The sequence below is a fragment of the Mesoplodon mirus genome (genome assembly GCF_964341445.2).
Source record: "Mesoplodon mirus genome assembly, chromosome: 4".
Lineage (NCBI taxonomy): Eukaryota > Metazoa > Chordata > Mammalia > Artiodactyla > Ziphiidae > Mesoplodon > Mesoplodon mirus.
Genome location: NC_138979.1, coordinates 98,711,258 through 98,722,015, shown reverse-complemented (window position 1 = coordinate 98,722,015; position 10,758 = coordinate 98,711,258).

Genomic DNA, 10,758 nt, shown 5'->3' with positions numbered 1-10,758 from the left:
GCTATTCTTAGAAGCCTCAAGGAGGCTGTGACATTTCACCAAAGCAAAATTCATTGCTGTTTGTGGATGTCCTTCTTCCACATTCCCCATTCACTTCCTGTCTATGGGAAGGAATGAACTCTTTGGAGAAAAAAGAAGACGCCACTGGAATGCTTTGACCCAGTTATCCCATTTCTAGGAATCTACACCCCCTCCCACATTTGAAATATATGAGAATTACCTGTACTTAGAGGTTAAGTGTTGAGTTTTTGGTGAAAGAATAAAACTGGAAACAAACCAACGTTCAAAATAATGATTAAGTAATTTATGGTATGCTAACTGACTGTATAGCCATTTACATTATTATTGTGAAAAAAATAGTAATATGGAAAATCAAAAGTGTTTTACTCTTTATCCAGTTGTCCAGACTGGAAATCTGGGAGTCACTCTTTAGTTCTTCACTTTCCTTTCTCTCTGAATATGACTAATTAGCCAGTACTGTTGATTCTGCACCCAAGACTTATTTAAAATAATTAATTTCTCTTTTACTGCATTGCTACCATTCTTTCCAAATGGACTATTCTAACTGCTTCCTCCTCACTGGCCTCTCAGGGGCCAAAGTGAGCTGCAATAAATATAATTCATATTATATCACTCTTGATTTAAAACTCTTCAGTTTTTTTCCCATAAGCTCTGTAAGATGACCCTTCTATACTCTGTCAGTTATTCCCCCAAAATGCTGAATAACAAAACACCCTTAAAACAACTATGCTTTAATCTCACTCAAGCATCTGCAGGATCAGCTGGAGGTTGGCTGAACTAGGTAGGGCTGGCTCAGCTGGTCTTGACTCCAAGCTGCGCGTTAGATCCATGTCAGTCACGCGTGTCTCTCATCCACCTGCTATCAATGGACTGTCTAGGATATGTTCTTGCATCACATGACAAAAGTGCAACAGAGTGAGCCCTACTGAGCAGACACATTTATTTTAAACCTCTTCTTGCATCATATCTGCAGTATCCCTTGACCAAAGAAGTGATGGTGGCTGAGGCCAAAGTTAAGGGTTAGCAGAGTTCACTGTGCAGCCAAAGCAAACCCCATGGCCAAGTCCAACAACAGTGAAGTAGACAAGTATATTCATCCATGGAAGTGGGTACGAGGGAGGAAGTGAATATTTGCCTAAGAGTAATCTACCACATATGCCTTTCTAACTTAACCTCAATTATTCACCTTGAACTAGCCTCACTGTTTTTTTCCCAGTTCTTCAAACAGGACAGGCTCTTTCCTGCCTGAGGACATTTGCAAATACAGTTCCCTCAAGCTCTGTAAGTCTTTACAGGGCTGTTCTTTCTAATTTTAGCTTAAATATCTATTCCTCAGAAAGGTCTATTCTGGAGACAGTAGTAGGAAGTAACCTCCTGTGATTCTCTAAGTATCCTTCTCCTTTGATAGCATTTATATAAATTTGTTATTTTTGTTTTCTTTTTACTGGTTTTGGGATCTGTCTCCCCTACTAAACTGATATTTTTCCTCCATTTTCTATATTGTCTGATGTGTTAGCTTCGCCTTGTAATTAATAATCAAGAGGTAGGGGTGGGGACATGAGTCAGAAGCAGTCTAGGGTTTCGAAGAGTGCATACACAGCTCAGATTTTACTATGGACCTATTCTTTTTCTTATTCTCCTCCTTCTCAGGAGGACTCTTGGGTCTGTCATGAGCTTTTCTTCCTGAATTTGGTCCTTGCTTTCTCAGTTTACCAGTCTGACAGGTTAACCCCTTTTGCTCTCCTTTCTCTTCTGAAAGTATTTCCTCTTAAATTGTGAGGTACTGTTAAGTCCTCTACTGGACAGCAGCTCCTGCTTCTACTCATAAAAGTTTCCCCCAAATAAGCATCAGTAACCCCACTCAGTCAACTGGCTTCTCCCCTGCTATCTGAACTGCTCTCCAGTCACATACACACTAGGTACTGGCAGAGCCACGACTACAGCCAGGCCTCCTGTCTACCACTACAGAACTCTTTCTTATGATGGAAAACATTCTAGCAGCTAGATTAGGTAGCCTAAAGTTTATACTCAGCTGTAAATAAGAACTTACAGTAATGAGTCTTCCAGTCTTCCTACTGGACCTTATGTGATGATCATAAGGGTCAATCCCGCAGACACTGGCTCCTGTTACTGGTTAAAAGATAATGTCAAGCCAACTAGAAAGAGGTGATTTTGTCTAACTAGAGTGATTTGGTTTACAGTTGACTGGAAATTAATACTGAATTGTATATAAACTCACACTCACTGGATTCATCTGTCAACACTAAATTGAACTGCACATTTCACAAACAGACCCAACATGAAATTTGGGGACAGAAACAACTACTGATTTTTTTTTTCTTTTTTTGTGGGAGGAGTGAAACTAGCTATTGTGTGGTGTCTATACACATGCATGTTTTGCTGAATGTTTCTTGTGGGCGTATCCACTGAAGTATGCAGAGGTCATTAGAATAAAGGCTAGATTTTTAAAAATGAAAGACAACTTTCATAACTTGCATATTTTTAGAAAAGATGGAATTTAGGGGCATCAACCATTCATATTCACGTTTTCTTCCACTCTTGTTGCCCCAATATCCCTCTCTTTTGTAGATGTATTTACCCAACAGTGCATCTTAAAATCACTACCATATGCTTTCTGGGCTCAAACTTAATTTTCAATGCCTACCTCCTTTGCCTGCTTCTCTATCCAAATTTTCAAAGAATTTATAAAACTACTGTCACTAAAAATGTCTCACTGCCTGTTCAGTTAAGGCATTATTCTTACCAAGCACTCTTTCACAATGGAAGTTCCTCATCTAAATCACTAAAATGATTTGAGTGACAGTTTTCTCAATTCTTCTGAGGATGATACATAACTAGTGCCATTTTAATTGCATAAGAGAGAAATTAATTTATTATAAACAAAGGTTACAGGGTAATGACCCCAACACAAAGATGTCCACTCCCTAATCTCTGGAACCTGTGAGTCTGTTACTATACATGGCAAAAGAAACTTTGCAGAGGTTATTATGTTAAGGATCCTGAGATGGGGAGATTATCCCAGATTGCCTGGGTGAGCTGATATAATCACAAGGGTCCCCGCAAGTCAAAACAGGAGGTAGGAGTGTCAGAGTTAGAAATGTATGTGACGATGTTATGCTGCTGTCTTTGAAGATGGAGGAGGGGACATGAACCAGGGAATGCAGGCAGCCTCTAAAATTTGGAACAGTAGAGGAAATGGATGCCCCCTAGAGCAACTGGAAGGAACACAGCCCTGCTGACAGACACCTTGATTTTAGTTCAGTGATTCCTATCTCAGATTTCTGACTTCCAGAACTGTAAGATAATAAACTTATGTTGTTTTAAGCTACTAATTTCATGGTAATTTGTTACAGCAACAATAGGGAACTAACATAGATGCTTCAAGGGCATTAGAGCTTAATTCTCTCCAAGAACCCTAGTTGACACAGGTTGCCACCAGGGTAAGCAAAGGTTTCTAATGAAAATGAGGAACATCTCTGGTTGCCTTTGCCATTCAGCCGACCATTGAATGTGTGTCTGGGGAGAAACTCCTCTCCGGCAGATCTGTGTTTCTGTACTGTTTGGCCATCTGCATATGGCAGATTGAGAAGACTACACTTATGAATTGATTCTAATCAAGAAATCTTTGACTGGCCTCCACAAATGACTTTTACCAGTCCCAAAGAATCAGCAGCAGCAGAAATGTCTCCCTCAAGGAAATGGGAAAACATATATAAGCAGGAGAGAATTCTGGTATTCCATAAGCAGTCACAGTTGTTCTAGAACCTTTGTTACTCTAATGTTATCATACTCTTAGCCTTCAAGCATATGCTTTGGTGGTCAAAACACTAAGTTGAAATATCCAGCAATGTCTTCAGAGTGTTTTCTTGGGCTCAGCTAAACACTCAGACCCACAAGATTGCCATAGAAGATATTCAACATCATATTCATTTAGAAGGATCTGGATGGGAAACCTAGCATGCCAGCAGGGGCAGCCCCAGACGCTTATCTTCTACTGGGAGCTGTCACAGAATTCTGTGCAGCACAGGTCAGCTGTAAGGAGACAAGGTCTATACTGGGCAGATGCTTCAAAGTCTTGTGCTCCCAAGAGCCAATATCTCTTGTAATAACAACAATATAGGCATAATTTCCAGGGTCTCCACAAAGGACATGTCAGTGACAAACTCAGCATACTTGGGAAAGCCCCATGTTTTTCTCCAAATATATGCCCAGGAGTGGGATTGCAGGATCATGTGGTAGCTCTATTTTTTAGTTTTTTACAGAACCTCCATACTATTCTCCATAGTGGCTGTACCAATTATACATTGGTATATTATATGCATGCTTGTTAGAGGTGATTTTATTGTTTCATTTCTGTAAGTAATTAACCTGTTTTCCATGCCTTCTGTGATACTAATTAAGAATATTTAGTATGGCATAACTCACTCAAATATAACTTCAGCATTTTCTTACTCTTTACCGCTTGTCATTGAAGATACTATAACGTAACTATGATATCATATATCCATTATCTCTAAGAGCTTCATAAGCAATTTCCAGTGGCTATTTGCCTCACTGTTTGTTGAGATTTTGTTCCCCTGAAAAAATTTCCATCACTGTTTTTCATTGCCTTTGGAAAAGGGAAAAAGCAAAAATAGAAGAACAGTATCTTACAAAATGTGCGTTATGAACAAATATGCTTGTAAGACCTGGTTTCTCAAATCGTTACACAGATTGAAAGCCTTCAGCACTCACTCCATCCCCCAACAATGAGCTCTTTCCCTAGCAAAAAATCCGTAACAGTTTCTGCCTTATGAAAAATCTTTTAATCCCAGCCATGGCATTTGTGACTTGGCTAATTATGAGGTACAATTAAAAGATGATTAAGAATTTTCCCCTTCTTAACCAGAACTCAGAAAGTGTTCTCTTTGTTCTCACGTATTTAATCACCTTTGCAGTCATTTCCAATCTAGCTTTACTCCTTTTGACATATCCCAAAATAGCCTTTTTAATTCTGGCTGGAGATGTTCTTTATTCTTATCTGATCTGGCACTGTCTCCTGCTTTATTGGCTACTATCAGATAAGATATACTTTCAAACCATCTAAAGTCACAGATGCCTCACTTCTGATGCTATAAATCCCTGAACTTCTGCTTGTGTTTTGTACATCTTCAGAGTAGGACCAAGGGTCCTAAAGTCTGTGTCTATGCCAATAAAACGAACAAGGGTTTTTGTTATTGTTGTTTGTTTTTTCAGTATCATGAAATGCTGATGAAAAACATTATAATTCCTACTCCCCATTTCCATGAGGCTTCAGCTGAGAATTTTATTTCATCTTATTTTATTTTTTATGATCAATAGCCATATTTATTGAATATCCACTCAACAGTGTGAACAAGGACTATTTAAATGCTATACTCAAATTTTTAAATTTATAATTAAAATTTTACAGAATGTGCCTTATTTTTAAACATATATATATAACCTTTACAAAAATGGAACATTCTTTGGTGTATGGTAAAGGGAGTATAAATCTGGGGAGGAAAGGCTGAATAATTCAGGAAATGGTGTTGGATCAATTTACTATCCAAAGAGACAAAGATTCTGTCCACTTAGCTTACTCAAAATACATTCTAGATGGATCAAAGTCCTCAATGTAAACAAACAAAATACTAAAATCATTGAAAGAAAATAAAAATGTTGTTTTGTCCCTAAACAAGAAAGCCTTTATTAAGACACAGAAATGCAGAAACCAAAAGAAGACATTGACAGATTTGACTTCATAAAATCTTAACATTTTTTAAATTTTATTTTTTTTATTTATTTTTATTTTTTGTGGTATGCGGGCCTCTCACTGTTCTGGCCTCTCCCGATGCAGAGCACAGGCTCTGGATGCGCAGGCTCAGCGGCCATGGCTCATGGGCCCAGCCGCTCCATGGCATGTGGGATCTTCCCAGACCAGGGCACGAACCCGTGTCCCCTGCATCGGCAGGCGGACTCTCAACCACTGCGCCACCAGGGAAGCCCAAAATCTTAACATTAAAAAAAAAAAATTATTAGAATATAGTTGATTTACAATATTACATTAGTTTCAGGTGTACAGCAAAGTGAATCAGTTATACATATACATACATCCACTCTTTTTTAGATTCTTTTCCCATATAGGCCATTACAGAGTATTGAGTAGAGTTCCTTGTGCTTTACAGCAGGTTCTTATTAGTTATCTGTTTTATAGATAGTAGTGTGTATATGTCAGTCCCAGTCTCCAGTTTATCCCCACCCCTTATACCCCGGTAACCATAAGTTAGTTTTCTGCATCTGTGACTCTACTTCTGTTTTGTAAATAAGTTCGTTTGTACCCTTTTTTTAGATTCCACATATAAGTGATACCATATGGTATTTTTCTTTCTGTGTCTGACTTACTTCACTCACTATGACAATCTCTAGGACATCCATGTTTCTGCAAATGGCATTATTTTGTTCTTTTTTATGGCTGAGTAATATTCCATTATGTATATATGTACCACATCTTCTTTATCCATTCTTCTGTTGATGGACATTTAGGTTGCTTCCATGTCCTGGCTATTGTAAATAGTGCTGCAGTGAACCTTGGGGTACATGTATCTTTTCAAATTATGGTTTTAAATTTTGAAGGATTGGAGAGATATAGCTTGGCACAGAAGAGGGAAGACTTCATAATTTTAGACACAGGGAAGGGCATGTTTGAAGACTCAAAAGTGAGAACAAGGAAGTGGTGTTGGGTGATGCTGTGGCCACTGCTGTAGGGGTTCTGGCATCAGGTGATGGCTCTGAGTAGTTATCATCAACCTTTCAGGAACCAACCTAATACCTTTGCCCTTGGAACTCAGATAAACCACAGTGACTGTAAGGGCCCTCATCTAGGGAGGAACTACACTCTAATGATTAGGGGCACTGGCTCAGGAGCCACACTCCATGGCTAAACTTACCAGTAGTATAACCTTGACCAAGATACTGAACTTCTTTGAGCTTTAAAAATGGCCATTGCTGGGGCTTCCCTGGTGGCGCAGCGGTTGAGAATCTGCCTGCTAATGCAGGGGACATGGGTTCGAGCCCTGGTCTGGGAGGATCCCACATGCCGCGGAGCAACTGGGCCCATGAGCCACAACTATTGATCCAGTGCGTCTGAAGCCTGTGCTCCGCAAAAAGAGATGCTGTGATAGTGAGAGGCCCGCGCACCGTGATGAAGAGTGGCCCCCGCTTGCCGCAACTAGAGAAAGCCCTTGCATAGAAACGAAGACCCAACACAGCAAAAATAAGTTAATTAATTAATAAACTCCTACCCCCAACATCTTCAAAAAAAAAAAAAAAGGTCATTGCTATATACCACTGAAAGATTGGTGTGAAAATGTTTTGGTCAACATTTTTGAGCCGCTAGTCTTGCCAAACATAACCACATAAATTCTTTTTGTGAGAATAGTGTGTACATTTATAGACACTTTAAAAAAATATCAACTGTTACATTTTCTCAGTTAAAAAAAGAAAACCTCTTTGCAGTTTCTATTATTTTCAATTATTATCTGCATTTTTGTGGTGAAAAAACAACAGGGAATAAAAGAGGTTGAATGATTTGCTCAAGGTCACATAGCTGATAATTCTAGGCTGCAAACCCACAGTGAGCTTTCTAGTCCAGTGAGATTCCCATGACAACTCAGCTCCCAACAATCTGCTTTTAATCAAGTGCCAAAGCAACATTCAACTTCCTGGTTCTCTTACCAGCCCTTCTGCTGAATCTCTCCAAGAATTTCTCTCAACTCAAGGTTTGGTAACTATATATCAGTCAGCCACCTGAACCTCTTCTCTTCCCAAATCCTGACCTCCTGGATTTCAACTCCTCTGGCTTCCTGGATGATGCCCTACATCTGCTTTCTGATTCTACCAAATTTCTAAGACCAAAAAAAGAACAATTTGCTTTTGGTGGTTTGAGGATATGTGCTTCCAACAATTATTGCTTGCCATCATCAACAGGGAAGAACATGCCCTCTTGACCGATGCTGAGACCCAGGCCAGTGCCTTATACTGGGAGAAGCATGGTCATGCTAGACAAGGCCCCATGGGGAGAGGCTGGGCTCTAAATGAGTGAAACAAATTAGAAGGATAATTCTATCATCTCACTCATTAAAGTGGAATTATATGAGGATGAATGTCAAACTAAAGGACAGAATATCAGAAGACATTTGGAAGAACTTCCCTGAGAGATGAGGCCTTTGGTGAGGTCAGTCAATGAAAATATTGTTGTTTTGGGCTCCTCTGGGCTCAGTTTGGGTAAAAACAGGGTCGTTTTGAAAAGTGTTGCTGAAACTGAATCAGAGAAGGTTTTAAATAAGGAGAGTTGGAATTTAGCTCATAGACTGGGATGTGTTTGTTTTGAAGAATTTCATATCTATGATACCCTTCTGTCCATCCTTAAGATATTTAAGAGAGTTCAAGTGAATCTTAGGAAAGGCTTTTCAAGACTCAGCAGACCTTGTATTAGAAGATGACACTTTAATTAAAAGAACAAAAATTGTAGCAGCAAAAGCTACTTCTGAATGAACTACTTCTGTGTGCCACACACAGTACAAAATCCTTTCTACACATTCTCTTACTTAATATTTCTTATAAACCTCTGAGGCACACATTAGCCCCATTTTCTAAAACGGAAGCTGACTTTTATGAAGAGTTGTTACAGGCTCACTGTTGATGAGAATGCTCTGAATTATAGTCGTCTTGATTATCCAAGGAGATTTTGAACCTACCTTTCTAATGATACACACTTTATCAAGCATTTGCCCATTTCTATCCAGATGATCATCTATGAAATATTTCTAGAACACATATACTGGCTTCTGGTTTTCATGGTGTGAGAAATTTTTTTTTTTTTTTCTTTTCGGTACACGGGCTTCTCACTGCTGCGGCCTCTCCCGTTGCAGAGCACAGGCTCCGGATGCGCAGGCTCAGTGGCCATGGCTCACGGGCCCAGCCGCTCCATGGCATGTGGGATCCTCCCGGACTGGGACGCGAACCCGCGTCCCCTGCATCGGCAGGCAGACCCCCAACCACCGCACCACCAGGGAAGCCCAAGAAATTTTTTAAAGATCTGTACTTAAATAAAATTATTTTGAGGCCATGCTGTGGTGGGAAATAATTCGATATAAAATCAGGCAGACTTTTGTCAAAGAATTTCTAACAGAAGCAGAACCCAGAAGCTGAATGTATAGATTCAAGAGCCTGATATCTGGGTTTGAATCCCGGCCTGTCACTTAGTAGTTGTGTGACAAATATTTAACAACCTTGTGCCTTTGTTCTTTCATCTGTAAAAGGGAGCAAGTAATGGTAGCCAACCTCATAGGGTTGTTGAGAGGATTTAAATAAATTAACTTATTTAAAGCACTTGGAATCACACTTTTACATGTAGTAAAATACTCTGTAAATATTAGCCATTTTAAAATTATTATTGATATCGCTGATTGTCGTGTCGTTTCTCTATACAGTATCATCATTTTATACTTCTGCTCAGATGCTTTGTTGATTCCATGTTCCTTATAGAATAAATTACAATAATTTTCATTTTTGATTATTTAACATGTGCCACACACACTGTGATAAGCACATGGTCTCATTTAATCCACACAAAAATCATAAAAGGTTGGCAATGTTAGTAACACCGTTTTACAGAAAGATGGGATTCAATGAGATTTTAAAACTTGCCAAATAAAGCTAAAAGTGGCAAATTTTGAGTATAATCCAGCTTTATATAACTTCAGTGTTCTTAGTTACTGTGTATATAGTCTGTGACCTCCCATCCTCCCACCACCTGCTCACCCAAAACCTCTTAGCACACTGTGGCATCTACCTTGCCAGCCTGTTCTCACCCACCTTTCCAAAAGTTTACACTCTACTTCAGGAATACTAAACACCTGCAGCATGCTAAGCTCTTCCATGCTTTGTGACTCTGCATATACTGTTCTCACCATCTCCAGTGCCCTTTCCACTTTGTAAATTAGGAAGGTAACTACTCATCCCCTGAGAATCACATCCTATCACCTCTTTCTGAGGTCTCCTCTTACTTTAGGCAAGATTAGGCTGTTTTGTCTCTGTGCCCTCATATCTCCCATTGCACAATATCCAGTTGTTTTCTTTCTACTAAATATTTGTCTTTACCACCAAACCGTTAGCTTTTCAACAATAGAAAACTTTTACTTTTTATCTTTGCCTGCTCCAGAACTCAGAATTGAGTCTTTTTCAAAGTAAGCAAGTCATAAAATTATAAAATAAATGAATCAATGAATAAAAAATTCAAATCATTTTCTAGAGATGCACTGTTCTTTAGAAAATAATTGTGATGATCAAAGTGTTCAATATCTGTCCAGTATGGTAGCCACTAGTCACATGTGCTTGTTGAAATCATGGCATGTGACTGATGTAATTGCAGAACTGTAAGTTTAATTCTATTTAATTTTAGATCATCTAAATTTAAGGAGCTACATGTGGCTAGTGACTAATGTACTGGACAGCACAGTTGTAGAGTTAGACCTGGAGTAGGATTTTATTGAAGGTTATTCTGGAATATGCCTTAACAGTATTTCCTTCTTAGTTACATTCTGCATCTTATACTTGGTCAAAGTCATGAAGTTACATATATTGGAGAACAGAGGTTTTAAGATGCTGCAATCTTAAATGCACCACTCTTCTGTTAGCACAATACAGGTCTCTCTG